The 17,762-nt window shown below is 37.7% G+C and overlaps 1 protein-coding gene across 1 annotated transcript in view; it reads left to right on the forward strand.

Moving 5' to 3' along the window:
- LOC122792803 (rod cGMP-specific 3',5'-cyclic phosphodiesterase subunit beta-like) overlaps positions 1 to 17,762 on the forward strand; it is an 897,069-nt gene that overhangs the window by 181,334 nt on the left and 697,973 nt on the right. The window lies entirely within an intron of this gene.

Consider the following 17,762-nt stretch of genomic DNA (forward strand, 5'->3'; position numbering starts at 1 on the left):
AACACCACATACACAAAAGCCGTAGATGTAGCCAACCTGCTGGCAGACAGGTTCAGTGAAAACTTCAGCCCCCTGTCCACCATCAGTAAACCAGGAAGCACCTGCTCCCCTCTCCTCATCACTAGGGAGCAGATCTTTAATGCCCTCTAAAAGGCACAAAATACAGTCTCCATGGGACCTGACAACATCCCTGGCTAGGTCCTACATGAACTCAGGTATGAGATCTCAGCTCCATTAGGCACCCAAGTCAACCAAAGCCTGAGCACCAGCTTTGTTCCAGCCAAACAGAGGACAGCCACGGTCATCCCTCTATACAAAAGTGGAGCATCCACTGGCCCAGGCAATTATAGGCCCATCAGCCTAACTAGCCTGATCTGCAAGGCCATGAAATGCATTATCATGGACCTTATAAACAAGGACATTGGCAACCGCCAAACGCTTGACCCCACATAGTTTGGTTTTGTCAAAGGGAGATCATGCCTGTTAAACGTGGACGACATCTTTGAAACAGTCACCAAAGCCATGGATGAGGGGAAGACGGTGCACATTGCCTACCTTGACCTAGCCAAAGCCTTCAACACTGTTCCCCACTTGGGCATAATAGATAAACCCTCCCAGTTAGACATCAACCCATATGTTACCAGATGGGTAGCTAACTGGCTCACTGATGGAATCCACTCAGTAAAAATAGGGGAAGCCACCTGTAGTAGTAGACCCATAATGAGCGATGTACCCCAAGGATCAGTCTTGGGGCCACTACTGTTTGATTTTTCTGAGGTGCAAGTCAAAACTAGTGGTCTGTGGCTGATCAGGTTGGCAGATGACTACAAGCTGGGTACTGTCTTAAATTCCTCTAGTGATGTGAGCATCCTCCAAGAGGGCCTTACCCAAACTAATGACTGGCACAAGAAGCATAGCCTCATACTGAATGCCAAGAAATGCATCATTATCCCCTTTGGGGAAAATGGTGTCTCCACTAATTATCACATTAATAACAATGTATTAAGCATGCAATCAATTGTGAGGGACTTGGGCACCCAGGTTGATGGCAACCTCACTTTCGATCACCTTGTTGCCTCAGTTGTACAGAAGGCTTTCTACATGGCCCACCCTTGCCTCAGTTGCACAGAAGGCTTTCTACATGGCTCCACCTCATTAGTAAGGGTACTTCATCCAGGAACAAGGATGTCATAAGATCCCTGTACTCCTCCCTTATCAGACCCACTATTGAGTACAATTGCCCCCTTTGGCATGTAACTTGCCAAGCACATGCAGCAACTGGAGAGGCCACAGAGGTTCCTAACCAGGAAAATCCAGGGTCTCAAACACCTATCTTACACAAATAAGCTAAATGTCGTGTCCCTCTACTCACTCTCTTACAGACTGCTCAGAGGAGACCTGTGTCTGGCATAAAAGCCCATCACAGACCTAGCCTCGATGGAGTTTCTGCATATCCATAAGTCAAACTCCACTCGCGCAACCTGCACCATGGTCTGTGACATTAGTAGAACTTGCTGGCCGGACAGATTTGTTTCCCAAAGACTCCCCCCATCTGTGGAACAGACTCCCTTTTCCATGTCAAGCAGTGTACCTCACTAGACCTCTTTAAAAGGAACCTGGACGACTGGATGGTAAGGAAAAAATACACCCCTAGGATCCCATCTGTCTGCCCCTGCTGGACAGGGGAAAACGGTGCTGACTTTGTGGGAACAGGGGCGAAATTCTTGGCTAGGCTTATATGGGCCTCTGGGCCAATAGCCTAGTGTCATCCTATGAACCTATTTACTGTACTGACCTCTTGTCCCGTGTGTGGTTCATTTATATGTTTCTAGATTGCCACAAGTTGTCATCTCTGTAATGACCTTTTCTCAGCCTTTGATTTCCCCCATCCTTTCTAGGCCACTGTAAGCAGTGCCTTTCGCCCGTGGAACTCATTAATGTATATGTATGTGGATTTGCTGCAGTCAGCAGGCTTACTGGTTGTTTAGTAGTCTTAGTACATTGGAATGTACTTCTCTTAACATCCTCCTTTATACTTTCCTTCCAAAGTTTGCCTTCACTTTCTCTGAGGAATTCACTTCTCTTCATCCCTGCCAACCACTATTTTCTTTTCCTCTTCCTCCTCCCTCCATATTCAGTTTTATTTAACCATTAACAAGTTTACCTTTCCTGCCAGATTTTACTGCAAGTAGGAATAAATCGGAGTACATCTGCTTGCATAAATGACTTTTGTCATAAAAATTGGAATATATGGTTCTTTGAATTTAGTGGATTTTCTATGATTACTTTAATATTTCTATATGCAGAAAGCTGAAGATTGCTAACTCTCATTCCCACAGAAAGTTTTGGACTTCCATCAGACACAAGCAGCTGTATTACAACACTCCCTACACAAAATCACAGGCTATATGTTGGCCATTGAAGTTAAGCAATGTAATAGACGTAGATGTTTATTTCATAATCATTAACACTGACATATCGATCTTCTTGAAAATGGTACTTTGCATTTGTTGAAGGTGGCTACCATAGTTGAATGCTCTCTACAAACAGTATTATAGCTAATGCAAGCTCGTTATTCAACCTCACCACCAATATCATAAAACCTTATGGCCAATATAGTATTACTCATGAGATACCTAGCCTAGTGCCGTGTTGGCAGACTGCTATGTTAGCAATACAATCTTGTCCCGTAGCTACCTCTGAATTCTCTTACATTTTCATGTTTTTCTCCTTTTCATTATTGCTGTTTTGCAGTGTGAAACAAAAATAGGCACTCCCAGAAAAAGATTTTAGATGTAATTCCTTACAGATTGCTTTCAGCATGAGAACTGCAATGTGATACTGGGGAGAAGCTGTTCTGCTCAGCCTCAATTTGCTTTGCTTTGCAGCATCCATTTACCCTACACCCAATTCCCGCACACACTATACATTGAAATTAAGCCATACCTCTCAATCTCTTAGTGGAAGAATCCTGGACAAAGCCAAAAGTAACAGGTCCAGTATCAGGGATAGCATTTAAATATATTATAAAGTAGAAAGCTGATAGAATAACAGGTTTTGCATTAGTATGCATTTTCTTGAGGATATGAAGTCTGAAACTCCAAATGTGCTATTATTTAGCGAGTGTAATCTTCAATGTTTTACCACAAAACCATACATTTTATGAAAACAACAAAAATAAGAACCAAAAATCTAAACATTCTGGACAGTTGAGAAGCAGGATTTAAACTCCTCAAACAACACCCTTCAATTCTTCCGAAAACATCATAGTGCTATTACACTCAGTCAATTAGAGCATCAGTCTAAACTCCTCAGACCACACTCCTTAATTCCCAGAAAATAATGACAGGGCCATTTTGTTCAGCTAATCAGAAGATGAAGCCAAACCTCCACAGAGTTTACAGCCCCTACTCCTCCTCCTGATGTGACTATCTCTTCTGTCACCCTGCATACCCTAACTACACAAATAACCACTACTTTCTATTTTACCACCAAGGTCCTCTATCCCTCATATTGTATAACCTCACTTTCTCCTGCATTTCTTCACATCACCTCTACCAGTTCCTATTATCTCTTTCACATAATTAAAACACTCACCCCTTAGACTACACCACCTTCTCAGCTATTTCAGCTTTCTAGTGCTGCTCCTTTATCTCATCCTATATTCACCTTATTTCCAACCTACACTGTGTTTCAGCTAAGCTCACTTTTAATACTTCTCCATACCTCTCAACCTCTTAGCGCAAAAAATCTGGAAAAAGCCTATCATGAAGGGACAAAGGCCCAAAACTAGGGACACATTTTAAATATTGTTCTTATGAACTTAGATATTTGCTAGAATAGCAGGATTTGTGTTAGCATGCATTTTTCTGAAGGATATGAAGTCTGAAACTCAAGTGCATGTCATTATTTAGTTACTTTTATCTGTAGATCATCCCAGTGATTTGTCAAAAAAAAATTATGAGGAACAGATCAAAAATATGAGATAAAAATCTATACAGTTGAGAGGTATGTACTTTTCTTATAATTTGACACCAGCTATCACTATTATTTGGATAGCATAGTGCTAACCATCAGAAAAACCTTTGCTCATCACCGATAACTTTGTCTTTCACCGCTATTTACCCATATTGCTGCAATATCTGTTTTTCTTCACCTTCTAAAACTTCACTATCTCCCAATACCCCTCTCCACTATCATTTAAATATAAACCTAAACTGCATATCCTCTTTAAACATCATTTCTACAGTAAAGGAACTGCATTATTGCTCAGTGGAGACATCCATACCAATCCAGGCCCTCCCATTCCCATAATATTACTCACACATCCCTAGTCAGCGTGCCTGAGGACAATCATAGGCTCATAGGTTAATACTAGGCCACTGATTCAGAGGACCACTACTAGCCTAGCCACACTATCCCATATTGTAGGAATCCAGCAATATGACTAAGCTTTACCTAGTTTTGGCCACTATCAATAAGAGTCTGGGGATCACACCTGAGGTGTAGTTATGATTGCCTATCCATTTGTCCACATTATGCCTACAGACGGTCAGGGAGCTTGTTTGCCTTATATCAAAAGGACATCTATTACATAAGAGAGAGATTATTTAGGCTATATATCTATGTCACCATCAGGTCCTGTTTATATTTTGGTGGAAGTTAAGATCTCTTGAGTGGATGTTTAGGGTTTTATTTATTTATTTTCTTGTGGATGTTGCATAGGACTGGATCCCTTGAGACACTGTAGGCTAGACAGAGGTCACCTCTCAATATTCTGAAGAAAACAGAGAAGACATACCCTTGATTATCTTAGTGAGAAAATGTTGTGGGCAGTCAAGCTGGGTGATATACTTAGACAAATACATACCATTGCACTCTGTTAGGAGCCTGATGGGGGAGGAGTAGAGAGGGGTGACAAATTCCTTAGAACTGGAAGAAATATCCCTGGTGATTAGTCTGGCTAGGTAAAAGGATTCTCTAACAATAAATACATAGTGATAAAATTATGGGTCATTGTATATGAAAGTGCCCAGGTCCCTACTGATTAAGACAGCTTTCAAAGGGCTGTCACCTATCTGGTAGGCACATGGGTACCCAGTATTGACAAATGACACAATGATGCATTTCTTGGCATTTAGTTTTAGGCCATGGCCCAGGCACCACTTATTGGTGCATGATAATCCTTCCTGAAGATCCTCCTGAAGAAACTGGAAGTCAGATGGAGAGTTAATAGCAGCTCCAAGTTTGCAGTCATCTGCAAGCTTGGCCAGCCTTCATATCAGTGAAGTAAATATCAAAGAAAGGGAAGCCTAGAACCAGTCACTAGGGATACCACTGTTAACTACTCTTTTTGAAGTGACTATGCCTCCCATACTAATAGATTGGTTTCTGTTCATTAATCAGTTTGCTATCCAGTGGTTTATATAGGGGTTTACATTTAGTTTGATTAGCTATTGATGATGCTAGAATGTGGGGTGGGATGGTATCAATGGGCTTGGCTTAGCCAAGTCAAAATAAGTAGTGTGAATGAATATGCCCGAGTCTAATGCATCCAAGAATTACTTAAAAAACTCACCGGCTTCAGGAGAGAGGCTGTGCCTTTAATAAACCCAAAATGGTTTGGGGTCAGGGCTTGTAGACCACTTACATCCTTGTTAATAAGTTCGATAATGATGTATTTCATTGTTTTGCTGATAACACTGTTGAGACTTATAGGTATACAGTTTTTGGATCTGTAGCTGACCCCTAACCTTTGTGGAGTGGGATGAGTACCACAGTTCTCTATTCCTCTGGCTCAACGTTAGTGGAGAGGCTGTGGCTGAACAAGCTTAGTATCAAGTCTACAAGGTAGTGTTTGGTGCTGCAGGAAGGCAGCCTGGCACAACATCATGACCCATGGAGCTAGTGTTTTTGTTGTTGAACAGAACATTTAAGACTTGCTCAGAAGTGATCAGAATGGAAAGTGTGGGTGTGCTAATATGTTGGAGGAAGTTAGGGGAAGAATACCACTTAACCTTTTAGCTCAAGAAGTCTGGGCAAAGCCGGGGGAGAGCAAAAATAGGGACAGATTTTAAATATTGCACTTATGAACTTAAGAAAGTTGCTAAAATAGCAAGGAATGAATTGCGTTTTGCACACATTTATTTATTTATTTGACATTTGTTGACTGGGTTAGTCCAACTGGGCAGCAGCCCTTTTTCAGCAGAAGCCTGAAGAGAAAAGCTCAAAAAAATATAAATAACAAAAGTAATCGCATAACAGAGTTATAATTAAAATTACAATAATTACAATATGTATGAGATGTATATTGAAACAACATGCTAGAAATTGGTCATTAAATTGAAAACATAACATAGCACGAAGTTTCATATAATAGTAAGCAGAATGCAGAAAATATAGATAAGTTTGTAAAACAGAAAATAACAAATATATAAACAGGAGATAAGCCCAGGGCAAGAGCCAATTTCCAAGACTACAGCTGTGGAAGCCGAAGGAACTATTGACTATTAGTAGATGTATTAGAAGCAGAAGCAGAGAGAGGCAGTAGAAAAGGTTGCTGCAATAGTTTTATAGGAGGAGAGGTGGATTAAACTGATACAAGGTCTGAAATTCATTTGTGTGCTATTATTTAGTGACTTCAAACCTCAGTGATTTGTCACAAAAACACATTTTATGAGGTACAGATCAAAAATACAATGCACAAATTTGGACACTTGAGAGGAAAGAGTGAGAGACACAGGAGTAAAGTCTGTGCTGAATTTGTCCACTAATATATGGGTTTTATCCTCAGGAGACAAGTGAGTGTTGTTATTGGGCATTAGCTCTAAGCATTGCTGGATATTACCTGTGAGGTTTATGACACAGATGAAGAAGGCTTTGTGGTCGTCCTTAGCAGAGGTGTCAATTCTTATTCCATAATTACTTTTAGCTAATGACTGGCATTATATGAAAATGGAGTTTAAAAATAGGGTCAAAATAAAAGACAAGGGGATATGGTTCAGAAATAAAAGAAATTACTTAGAGGGGCTGACAAAGGTTAAATTATTGCAGAATAATGTGAATCTCACAAAACTAGAGGAAGAGCAAATGCAGAGTGCTAACGAGAAAATAAGAGCGTATTGGGATAATATGCATAAGTTTAGAAAGATTGCTTCTATCAACTATATTTTGATAACATCTGTAGAGCACAATAACTTATAGTACAATGACTTAGGCAGCAGGGCATTCAAAGGGTTGTTGCCAAACATAGGTAACCTATAACAATCAAAATAATCAGAGATCCAGCAGAGGATTTAGAAATATTCCAAATATTTTATGAAAATTTGTGTAAAGCAGAGAAATGTGAAAATCAAGAAAGAGCACAAAGAGTACAAATGGAAATATTTATGGAAAATGTAATTATGCCAAGGTTAGAGATATATGAGGCCCAACAACCAACAGGTAAGATAGGATGTGATAAGACAAAAACAGTGATGTACAAACAATCTTCAGGAATGCCTCCAGGAACAGATGGTACTCCTATGGAAGCCTGAAAATTAAGATGGAAGAAAGTGATAAATATATGGAAGATTTTGTTTAACAGTATTTTAAAAGGAAGGGAAGTACCAACATCTTGGAATGGTGACTGTAATACATAAAGATGGCAAAGACCCTTCAGACCTGGCTTCATATAGGCCCATTTCAATTCTAAACCATGATTATAAAGTGTTTACGTTTATACTAGCTAAAAGAATGGCAAATATGTTGCCAAAAGTCATAGATATGAATCAGTGCGGGTTTTGTGGAGGGGAGGCAAACATTTGACAACATTAATAGAACAATGATGATCTACAGGAATCAGGATGTAAGAAAATACCTCTGTTGTTGTTGGATTCCCCTCAGATAATCTGTGTTTGGAGACAGGAAATAGGCAGGGCCATTCTCTTTCCCATTTGTTACTTCCTTATATTTAGAACCATTGGCAAAAAAATAAGGGACTCAGAAATACAAGCATGTAACTGCTATGATGATCAAAAAATGGCTTTATTTGCAGATTATGGTATTTTGCACCTGATAAATCCACAAAAGGACATCTCAGTCTTGTGGAGCATTTGGAAAGTTGAAAGTCTTTTGGGGATGTAAAATTAATTAAGATAAATCAAAGGTTATAGCCGTAAATTATGTGCCCACACTCAGATTGGTTTGGTACTATCCATATTTATGAGGACATAAGATGAAGTATTTAGGAATTAACATAAATTCAGCAGAGGTTAAATGTTATAGAGACATTCTGATTTGTCACTCAGAAAGGATACATAGCATTCTTCTGGGAACAATGCATTCTGAAGAAAATGAATTGGAAGAGGTAGCTGGTACCCCAGAAGATGGTGCATACAAGCTGTGAGGGCAAACCAGGAGAGCCAGATACACCAGTATCTCATTAACAGCACATCACCACACCTTATAAAACTAACTTGTAGAAATGTATATTACACTTTAGATGTGCCACACAAAAGACAGGTCAGTCTGCCCGTGTGCACAGTTTCAGTCAGCTGTTTGGCAGTCAGTGCATGAATTAGTTTGTCTATTTGATTCGATACTGTAGTTTAGCACAGTGAAGTACAACATAAGCTACAGTCAAAAACAAAAACAGCTGTTCTGTAGCTCCTTTTTAGCCAGCAGTTACTAACGTCAGGATCACAGTTTTATCCATCTTTCACTGACAATATTCAATTGTTTTATTTCGAGTTAACTCTTATTTAAAATAAAAAAATAAAAAGGCATCCAGAATCCCATCTCTTGATATTCAGCAGTCATCTTGCAAACATGAGACATCAGAAATGCCATGCTATTGACGAGTATTAATTTCAGACAGCTTACAGCTATGACAAAATAAAGGGTGGTCAAGAATGGGCGCCCCCCCAACACACACACACATATACACACAAGCACAAACATAGACATGGAATTAATAGAAAATATAGTTTCTTGGCAGAGATAACTCCAGTACTGATATTCTTGTATAGAATGTAAGCAGATGAGTTACATACCCAATATATTACATCAACAATCTTAAATAGGTCTATTGGTGGGTCTTCATGCTGAGAAAGCATTTGACAGAGTAAGCTGGGACTTTATGAGCAGGACAATGGAAACATTTGCATTTCCTGAAAAAAATATAAGGTCGATTAGGACAACATATGACGGATCGGAGATGACATTTTGAGACAGTTTCAGATCTTTTCAGGATACAAAATTAATGACGCTAAAACAAAGGCTATAGCGGTAAATTATGTACTCACACATGAACTGGTTCAGGAATACACATATTTTATGGGGACATGATAAAATGAAAGATTTAGGAGTATGCATTAAAATGATTTTAGAGTGGCAGGCAGCTATGGATATGTGGGAAGAGACTAAACAAAAGATAATACAAAAACTGAGAAAATGGAATCTTTTGTTATATGGCTATGGATAATAACATACAAGTAGTTAAAATGTTTTTAGTCTTATATAAAGGTCAGACATATTTTTATCAACCAAAGGAGAAGTTGTGGGTGGCAATTAATAACGAGCTGAAGGACTTTATCTGGAAGGGGAAGACAAGTGTGATAAAATGATTCTTCCAGTAAAACAGGGCAGATTGGGATTACCCAATTTGAAGGGGTATTTCAGAGCTACACAGTTAAGAGTCCTATACATAGCACAAGCAGAAAACTATAATTCAAAGTGGAAAAGGAGGATGATGAATCACTGGGGAAGCTCAAGAAACAAAGAGAGACTGTGATTTTGGATACAGGCCTTTAAGGAGAATAACAATAATCATACAGAATATTATATCCACAAAGGGGGCTGGAATTTACTGGAGAAAACTGGCAAAGGAACCAAGGTACTGGGAGCAAATAACTATAGAGGGAAAGATGATAGAATGGAAAGATGCCATGAATTTATTTGGATTGCAGATTGGAGACTGCCTTCCCTGTCAGGGACTGATATCAGAGTTATGGCAAAGAGAAAGAAATAGGGGATCCTAAACAAAAGGCCAGCACTGGTAGAGTTTTTAATAGAATCTAGAATAGAAGCTGCCATTAAAAAAGGAATAATTAGTAGAGCATATAAAATATTGCATGATAACTATAAGAATCAATCAGAGAAGGTTAGAAAGGATTGGGAAGAGAGATTGGATAAGCAATTCACAAAGAAACACTGGGAGGATATATGTACATTTCTCAAATAACATCTAGAAGATTTAGGATTTTTGCCTGGAAATGTTTGCATAGATATTTTTATACCCCAAGTAGACTCCAGTGAATTTTATCTCAGGCAGAGAGTAAATGTTGGAGGTGTGAAGGGAAAGAAAGAGGTCCTGGGAACATATTTTCTGGAAGTGTGGTGAGCTGGTGGACTTTAAGGATTCCCTGCAGGATGCACTGTCAGAGATACTTGGTGGGCAGTTTGGTGTAACAAGGGAGATTATATTTCTGAGCAATGAGACGGAATTTGAATTGCCTATACATGGTAAGGCCTTGCTGTGTCTAATAATGGGTGGCTGCCAAAAAAGCAATTACTTGAAAATGGAAACCAAAATCTAAACCATCTATATTGAAGTAGTCAATATAGTAACAGAGATAAAACAACTGGAACTGAGATCTTTAGAAAAGGGTAGGAGCAAACTACACAGGAAAAAATGGGAATTGTGGGAACAATAAATACAGGGAAGGAATGAGGCCTGAAAGGTGGCAGGACTTAAATGAGCTATGTAATGTTAGAGTGAGAAAGACTGGGTAGATTATAAGTGATGTATAATGTTTGCAACTGGGAGTGTACCAGTACTGTTTGTGATGTAAAATGCTTGCGACTAGGATTGTGTCGGTGTGGTTTGATTTCATTTATATAAATGTATGATTGCCTACGTAGTAAGTGATGGTTTAATGAAGGTTTAATGAAGATGTTATTTATTGTTCCCACAATTCCCATTTTTTCCTGTGTAGTTTGCTCCTACCCTTTTCTAAAGATCTCAGTTCCAGTTGTTTTATCTCTGTTACTATATTGACTACTTCAATATAGATGGTTTAGATTTTGGTTTCCATTTTCAAGTAATTGCTTTTTTGGCAGCCACCCATTATTAGACACAGCAAGGCCTTACCATGTATAGGCAATTCAAATTCTGTCTCATTGCTCAGAAATATCATTGTCACTTGAAATATAGACTCTTAATGTGGACAAACTGAAACAGGTTTTATTTTTTACAGTAGGTACCACTTGTAAAGATACATTGATTCTGTATCCTTAAAAAGTAATTCTGTATAATTCTACAAATACTGCAATATGACTCACTTTATAGTATGTACCATCTACAAACTGTAATTTGTACAATTCTGTAAATACTGCATTTTGAACTCTGTATATAATGCAATCTGAATCACTTCTATAGAAAGTACCATCTGCAACAGTCAACACCAGTATGATGCTCTAACTGTGTAATTGTATTGATAACTTGATTGCTAATATTTTATTACATTTGTATAACTATGTAACCTTATTAATGGAGCTTTTCTCCCCAGGACTCCATTGAAAACGGGTTCATCTTGGCCCAATGGACTATCCTGGTAAACCAACTGCAAATAAATAATAAATAAATAAATAAACGTTTCTTGTTTAAAAAAAAAGGAGGAATTGAATAATTTATGAAATATTATAAAGCACTGTAAGACCACCGATCGGAACTGGGATATCCAGTTTATTAAATTCCAAAAGGAGGCTAAAACTCAATCAGCTGTACCAAAAACACCAGCACATAAATGCTATAACATTCCCCACATTTTTGTCTGAAAAGACTTCATCAGATGTAGAATACTTGATAAAAACAATCCATTTATATAACCCTCCTTAAATCATGAACCACCAACAGAATACAAAAAATCCACCGTTTGTCCCTAAATAAAATTAATTACTATACTTCATATAGTTTACCTTAACAAATCTTATTCTTTTAAACCATACAATTTAAAAATACAATATAAAAATATAAAAATGTAAAAATATATAAAATTGGCTACTGTTCATTGCATAATTCGAGTATGATAAAAGGGGCTTTAGCACCATCTACTGTTATATTTTTAAAATTGTAACAAATATATGCGAAGTACAATGTTTATGTTAATATAGTTTGATTACTTTTACATGAATGCAAATTTGCCTATATCATAAGTAATAATTCAATAAAGGTGTTTGAAAAAAAAAATCATCTTAAGTAGGTCTAAAACTGTTTTATTATTTTTTTCTTTTAAAGGAGGCCACACTCATAATGAAAACCTTCCTTAATTCCCTTTAATTCTTCTCTGCTTCCACTATCTCAAAAAAGTTTAACTCATCAATTTAATTAAATATGCGGCATAGATATGGATATTACATATATTTTTTCATCATTGACTAGGAAATGTCTAGTTAAGTGACTAACTCAGAATTTCCCAATGTGAAGTGGATGCTGCAATTATCATACCCTTGATGAGTAAAGTAGAACATAGAAAGCAGCTTATTTGCAGCCTGCTATCTCATCCCTTTAAACTATAGTGGGAGTCTAGCACATAATGTTATAGAGCTTAAGTGTGGGCTTGATTCCTATTGGCTATGCCTATCATCTGATCATACCAATGGTAGTTGGCATGCAAAGTACACACCATATGTAGGCTGATTAGGCATCCAAGTTGTGTCTGAATCTTTCATTCTTAATCTTTAATTTGCATCTTGAGCTACTACACTTCATAGAGAATGTGCAAAGTGTTGGAAATCATCAAGTAGCAACATTAATGGTGATGAGAAAGAAAGCTATGAGATATACTGAATATGGCTATAAGCACAATAGCAATACATGTCCCAAGTGTAGTCAATTTTGTAGAAGCTGTGGTAGAAAGAATCACTTTCCAAAAAGATATAAAACAAACAGTGTTCAAAAGAAGGTGCAAGCTATTGAACAAAAACATATAAAGCAGTCTCAGTAGCTCACCTTTGGTGTAGAAAGCTGTGGGGTCTATTCCCACACCAAGTAGTTGGAGTAATTTTTCAATACTTATACTGTAGTGCGGCATAAGGTGGTGCTGGACTCCTGGATATGCCACACTGAAGATGAACTGTTAAACTGAAGTGGTATTTTCTCTACCTCTTCAACATGGGAAAATAATAACTCAGGTGCATATAAAAGATTAAACTACACTACTGAAAAGAGTAGGGGAAGTTCACTGGTGCCCTGGCTAAATTTCCTATAGACAATATGAATACCACCTCAGATCTCCCTGAAAAAAGGTCATTGGCCTGGTGGGACAAACCTAGTAAAAAAAAAAAAAAAAAAAAAAAAGCATAAAAATAAAAATAATAAATTACTTGAAACCAAAATGGTCAAGAGCAAACTGAGCAAACAAAGCAGAAAAATGAGAACACTAATATAAAACAAAAAACAGAACAGAGATAAGCAATTTTGCAACTCCTATTGCTTCTTCAGCTCTAGTACAGAATAAAAAATACAGCAGTTATATAAGTAACAATCAGCATATATAATTAACTAACTAATCATTCAATTAAAATCTTAATGCCCCAAACCTATGGGCTGGTTTTAAGGGCACATTCCCATTAAGTCCCTTTCCTCTATTCGCTGCAAGAGTGTAAATCTATTTAATCTCAATGCATGCTACTTTCATCTTAAGATTTCCACCCCTATTGGACTGCTCATAAATCTCTAAAACCAAAAATTTAAAGGTATGTAAAACTCCTTGATTGGCCACATGCCTAGCAAGAGCATTCCTGATATCACTTTTATTAATCGCATAAATATGCTCCTTAATATGATCTCTTAGTTGTCTGGTAGTCATACCTACATATTAAGAGGTACATTCATCACAAACAGCAAAAGTGAACGTACGTTCACTCAAGGGATCTATGAAAGTATTGTCATCCCTGATTAATGACACACATTACAACCACCACATGCTTGCTTCCTACAACTACTATCACCCAAGTTTGGCTTAAAATGGCCATTATTCTCAAGGGGTTTATAACAAAGCAGTTTTTTAAGGGAAGTATTATTTTTAAAAACAGACCGTGGTTGCTAATCAATGATCTCCCTATACTTGGGATCAGATGTCAGCACCTTCCAATGTTTCCTAACAATTTCACATACAGAGTTGATGTTAGTCGAAAAGGTAACAGACATTCTAAGCTGTCATGATGCATCATCTCTCTCTCTTACTCAAGTTGCATCCACCAACAGTATAGTAGGGTTTTGCCCTATCAAGCCTGCGAGAAATGATATCATTCTGCATCAGTCCTATGTCTACATCTGAGTAATCCCTTTTCTTATATTCTTCTGAGATAGTTTCAAAGGAAGCATACATGTCACTTATTATGCAATTTTATCGATCTGAAAAACTGCCCCTCATAACATTCATTTTTGTCCATTTTGGATGCATGCTGCGAGAGTGCAACTTATTGTTAACATTACAAGATTCTTAAACAAACTAGTGGTGATCGTATCACCATTCCATTTAATACATAGATCCAAATACTCGATATTGGTCTTGGATAAATTGTATGTAAATCTCAAGAAGTCTGTGGTACCTTCTAAGTACCTAACAAAAAGAGAAAACTCATCTACTGTAGCACCCCAGATTAAACACACATCATCAACAAAACGATTGTAGTAAAAAATCTTATCTTTAAAAGGATTACAAACATTAAAAACATATAACAGTTCCCACTGGGTGAGCACCATGTTAGCATAGCTATTTGCACACATGGTATCTGCAGTCACATCCACTTTCTGAACATAGCATTTATCACTGAATATAAAAAAATTATTTATCAATATAAGTTCGAATAAAAAAACACAGCAGGTCAACCTTATAACCATTAAACTCAGAATGTGCCAATAAAAATTGTCAAACAAAGTCAATAGTTCAAAATCAACCTCATTATTAGCCTGTGACCATCGAGCTAACCTTTCTAAGAACTGTTTGGTGTCAGACAAAATTACATCAACCTTGTCAATAAGAGGACAAAGCTGTTTCTCAACATAAAGAGAAATGGATTCCATAACCCAACATCTTCCTGAGACAATGGGTCTCATCGGTGGATTAATAAGGGTGTATGCACCTTTGGTAATCCATAAATAGTGGGTATAATTGGATGTGGAATCACAAAATAATCAAACATATCCTTTGTAACACTATCTTCTAACAGAAGGTCATACATGTCTGCATTCAATCTATCCAGGAACGGCCTTAGCTCAGCTGGTGCCCTAGGCAAAAAGGCTCCACGGTGCCCCCCACCACACTACCCAGTGCCCCCATCCTGGTCTACCTACTCAAATAAACACAGGAAAAGTGCCCCTGCTAGAGCCATTAAAGAAACATCTTCTAAGCTACAAACTGTATAGGTACCTGGGTCACCCAGCATACTATGCATGGTAGTAACGTAGCTTGCTGTGTCCATTACAACAATAGACCCACCCTTGTCAGCAGGACATACATAGATATCATCTTGTTTCAGTAAGTAATCCAAAACTGCATGCTCTTCCCTAATCAAGTTAAAATAGGTTTTATTGCTATCACAACATTTACTGAACAAGTCGTAGATATCATCCTCACATAACTTAGAAAAAGCTTCTACCAATGGAGGGTTCAAAGATATAAAGTGACTGGGCTTCTTGAGGGAAGCCTGTGTACCTCTGCAATTGCCATACAACAATCTCAAGGATATATTGCGAATAAAAAGTTTCAAGTCCAGTAGCACATTAGAGACAGTAGACGTTTTTGAAGGCACAAAGGATAAGCCTAAGTTCAGTACCTTCTTTGGTAGAGGTGTCAGTTCGACAGAGGAAATATTCACAATCAAATCTTCAGTATCTTTGGCCTGACTGACGGGCCATACTTGGGTGATAGTAGTCCTAGGACACATGCATGTGGTTGTTGTAATGTGTGTCATTACATCAGGGATGACAATACTTTCATACATCCCTTGAGTGGATCTACATTCACTTTTGGTATCCATGCAAATTGTAATAGTAGCAATCTAGTGTACCTGGCTGTTTGTGGTGAATGTACCTCCTACTATGTAGGTATAACTACCAGACAACTAAGAGATCATATTAAGGAGCATATTTATGCGATTAGTAAAAGCGATATCAGGAATGCTCTTGTTAGGTATATGGCCAATCAAGGAGTTTCACATACCTTTACATTTTTGGTTTTGGAGATTTATAAGCAGTCCAAGAGGGGTGGAGATCTTAAGACGAAAGTAGAATGTATGGAGATTAAATGGATTTACACTCTTGCAGTGAACAGAGGACAGGGACTTAATGGGAATGTGCCCTTGCCCTTAGGTCTAGGGCTTTAAGACATTAATTGAATGATTAGGTAGTCGACTAACTATGCTGATTGTTACTTATATAACTGTAGTGTTTTTTATAGATATGAAGAAGTAACAGGAGTTGTGAAAGCACTCATTTCAGTTCTGTTTTTTGTTTTATATTAAAGTATTCTTTTCTGCCATATACTGAGTTGCTGCATACTTACTATATAAAAATAATAAATTACTGCTGCATCACAGTAGAAATAGTTGATCAAGCAAAATCAAAGAGTAGAGACTCTGCATCAAAATAATCAGTCTGAATGGCAACAGAAGCCATGGTGTCAAACTAGATATTCGTGCAGAATAAAATATTTTACTAGACAATATTTTTAAAACATTAAGGCTGGAAAATACTGCAAGTAGGGCACTGTGCACATTACCAACATATTACACACACCCAGTAAATCCACTGAGTGAACACGTCTCATGTGTGAGTATAAAAACAAAAATTATAAGCTCCTCTTTAAAATAGTACCACTTAATAAAGGCAATATACCAAACACTTTAGTTAATTTGGCTTATAAGATACTGAATGTGGTAAAACATATGCAAAACACACAACAACATCATAAACAGATGACATCTCTTATATGTATTTATTTAATACGTACACAACTCTAGAGTCATCTGGAATTCTGGACAGAAGGGTTTCTAATGAAATTCTGATGCTGAAACTGCAATCTTCAGGACAGTGAAACTAAATGCATGAAAGGATCAATGCATGTAAGTATGAGATTGTGATACCTTGCAGTATTCTCTTCCTCTACAGTTCAACAGCCGAGGAATTAATAACGTATATGCACTTGCGCGCGCACACACACACACGCACACACACACACACACACACACACACACACACACACACACACACACACACACACACACACACACACACACACACACGCACACACACACACACACACACACACACACACACACACACACACACACACACACACACACACACACACACACCTCAGGGGTAATGTGGCATATTCCCCATGTTGAAGATGTGGAAAAAATGCCACCTTCAAAAAGCTACAATGCCATTGTAGTGAGATTCAAGATTCAGACTGCATTTATTTGTCAACTACCCTTTATTTTTCATATTTCATGAGCATCAGCTGGGTTTAAAGCCCTGTGTTCATAAAGCATAGCCAGAGAATCTTATTGTAGTGGACTGACAAGGTCAGGAGAAGTCCAAAACATGGCATGTCTACAGCTAGTGGGGTTTGCCTTTATTAGTCTGAATGTTGTTGTTGTTGTTTGTCTCAATGTAGTCATGTTTAATTCACAGATGGCTATATGAGTATTCAGTTGTGCATGCATACAGGAATACAGGAACTACAATTAGCAAAAATATATATTTATTAAAA

The sequence above is a fragment of the Protopterus annectens genome, chromosome 2.part0, assembly GCF_019279795.1.
Source record: "Protopterus annectens isolate FY-2018-M chromosome 2.part0, PAN1.0, whole genome shotgun sequence".
Classification (NCBI taxonomy): Eukaryota; Metazoa; Chordata; order Ceratodontiformes; family Protopteridae; genus Protopterus; species Protopterus annectens.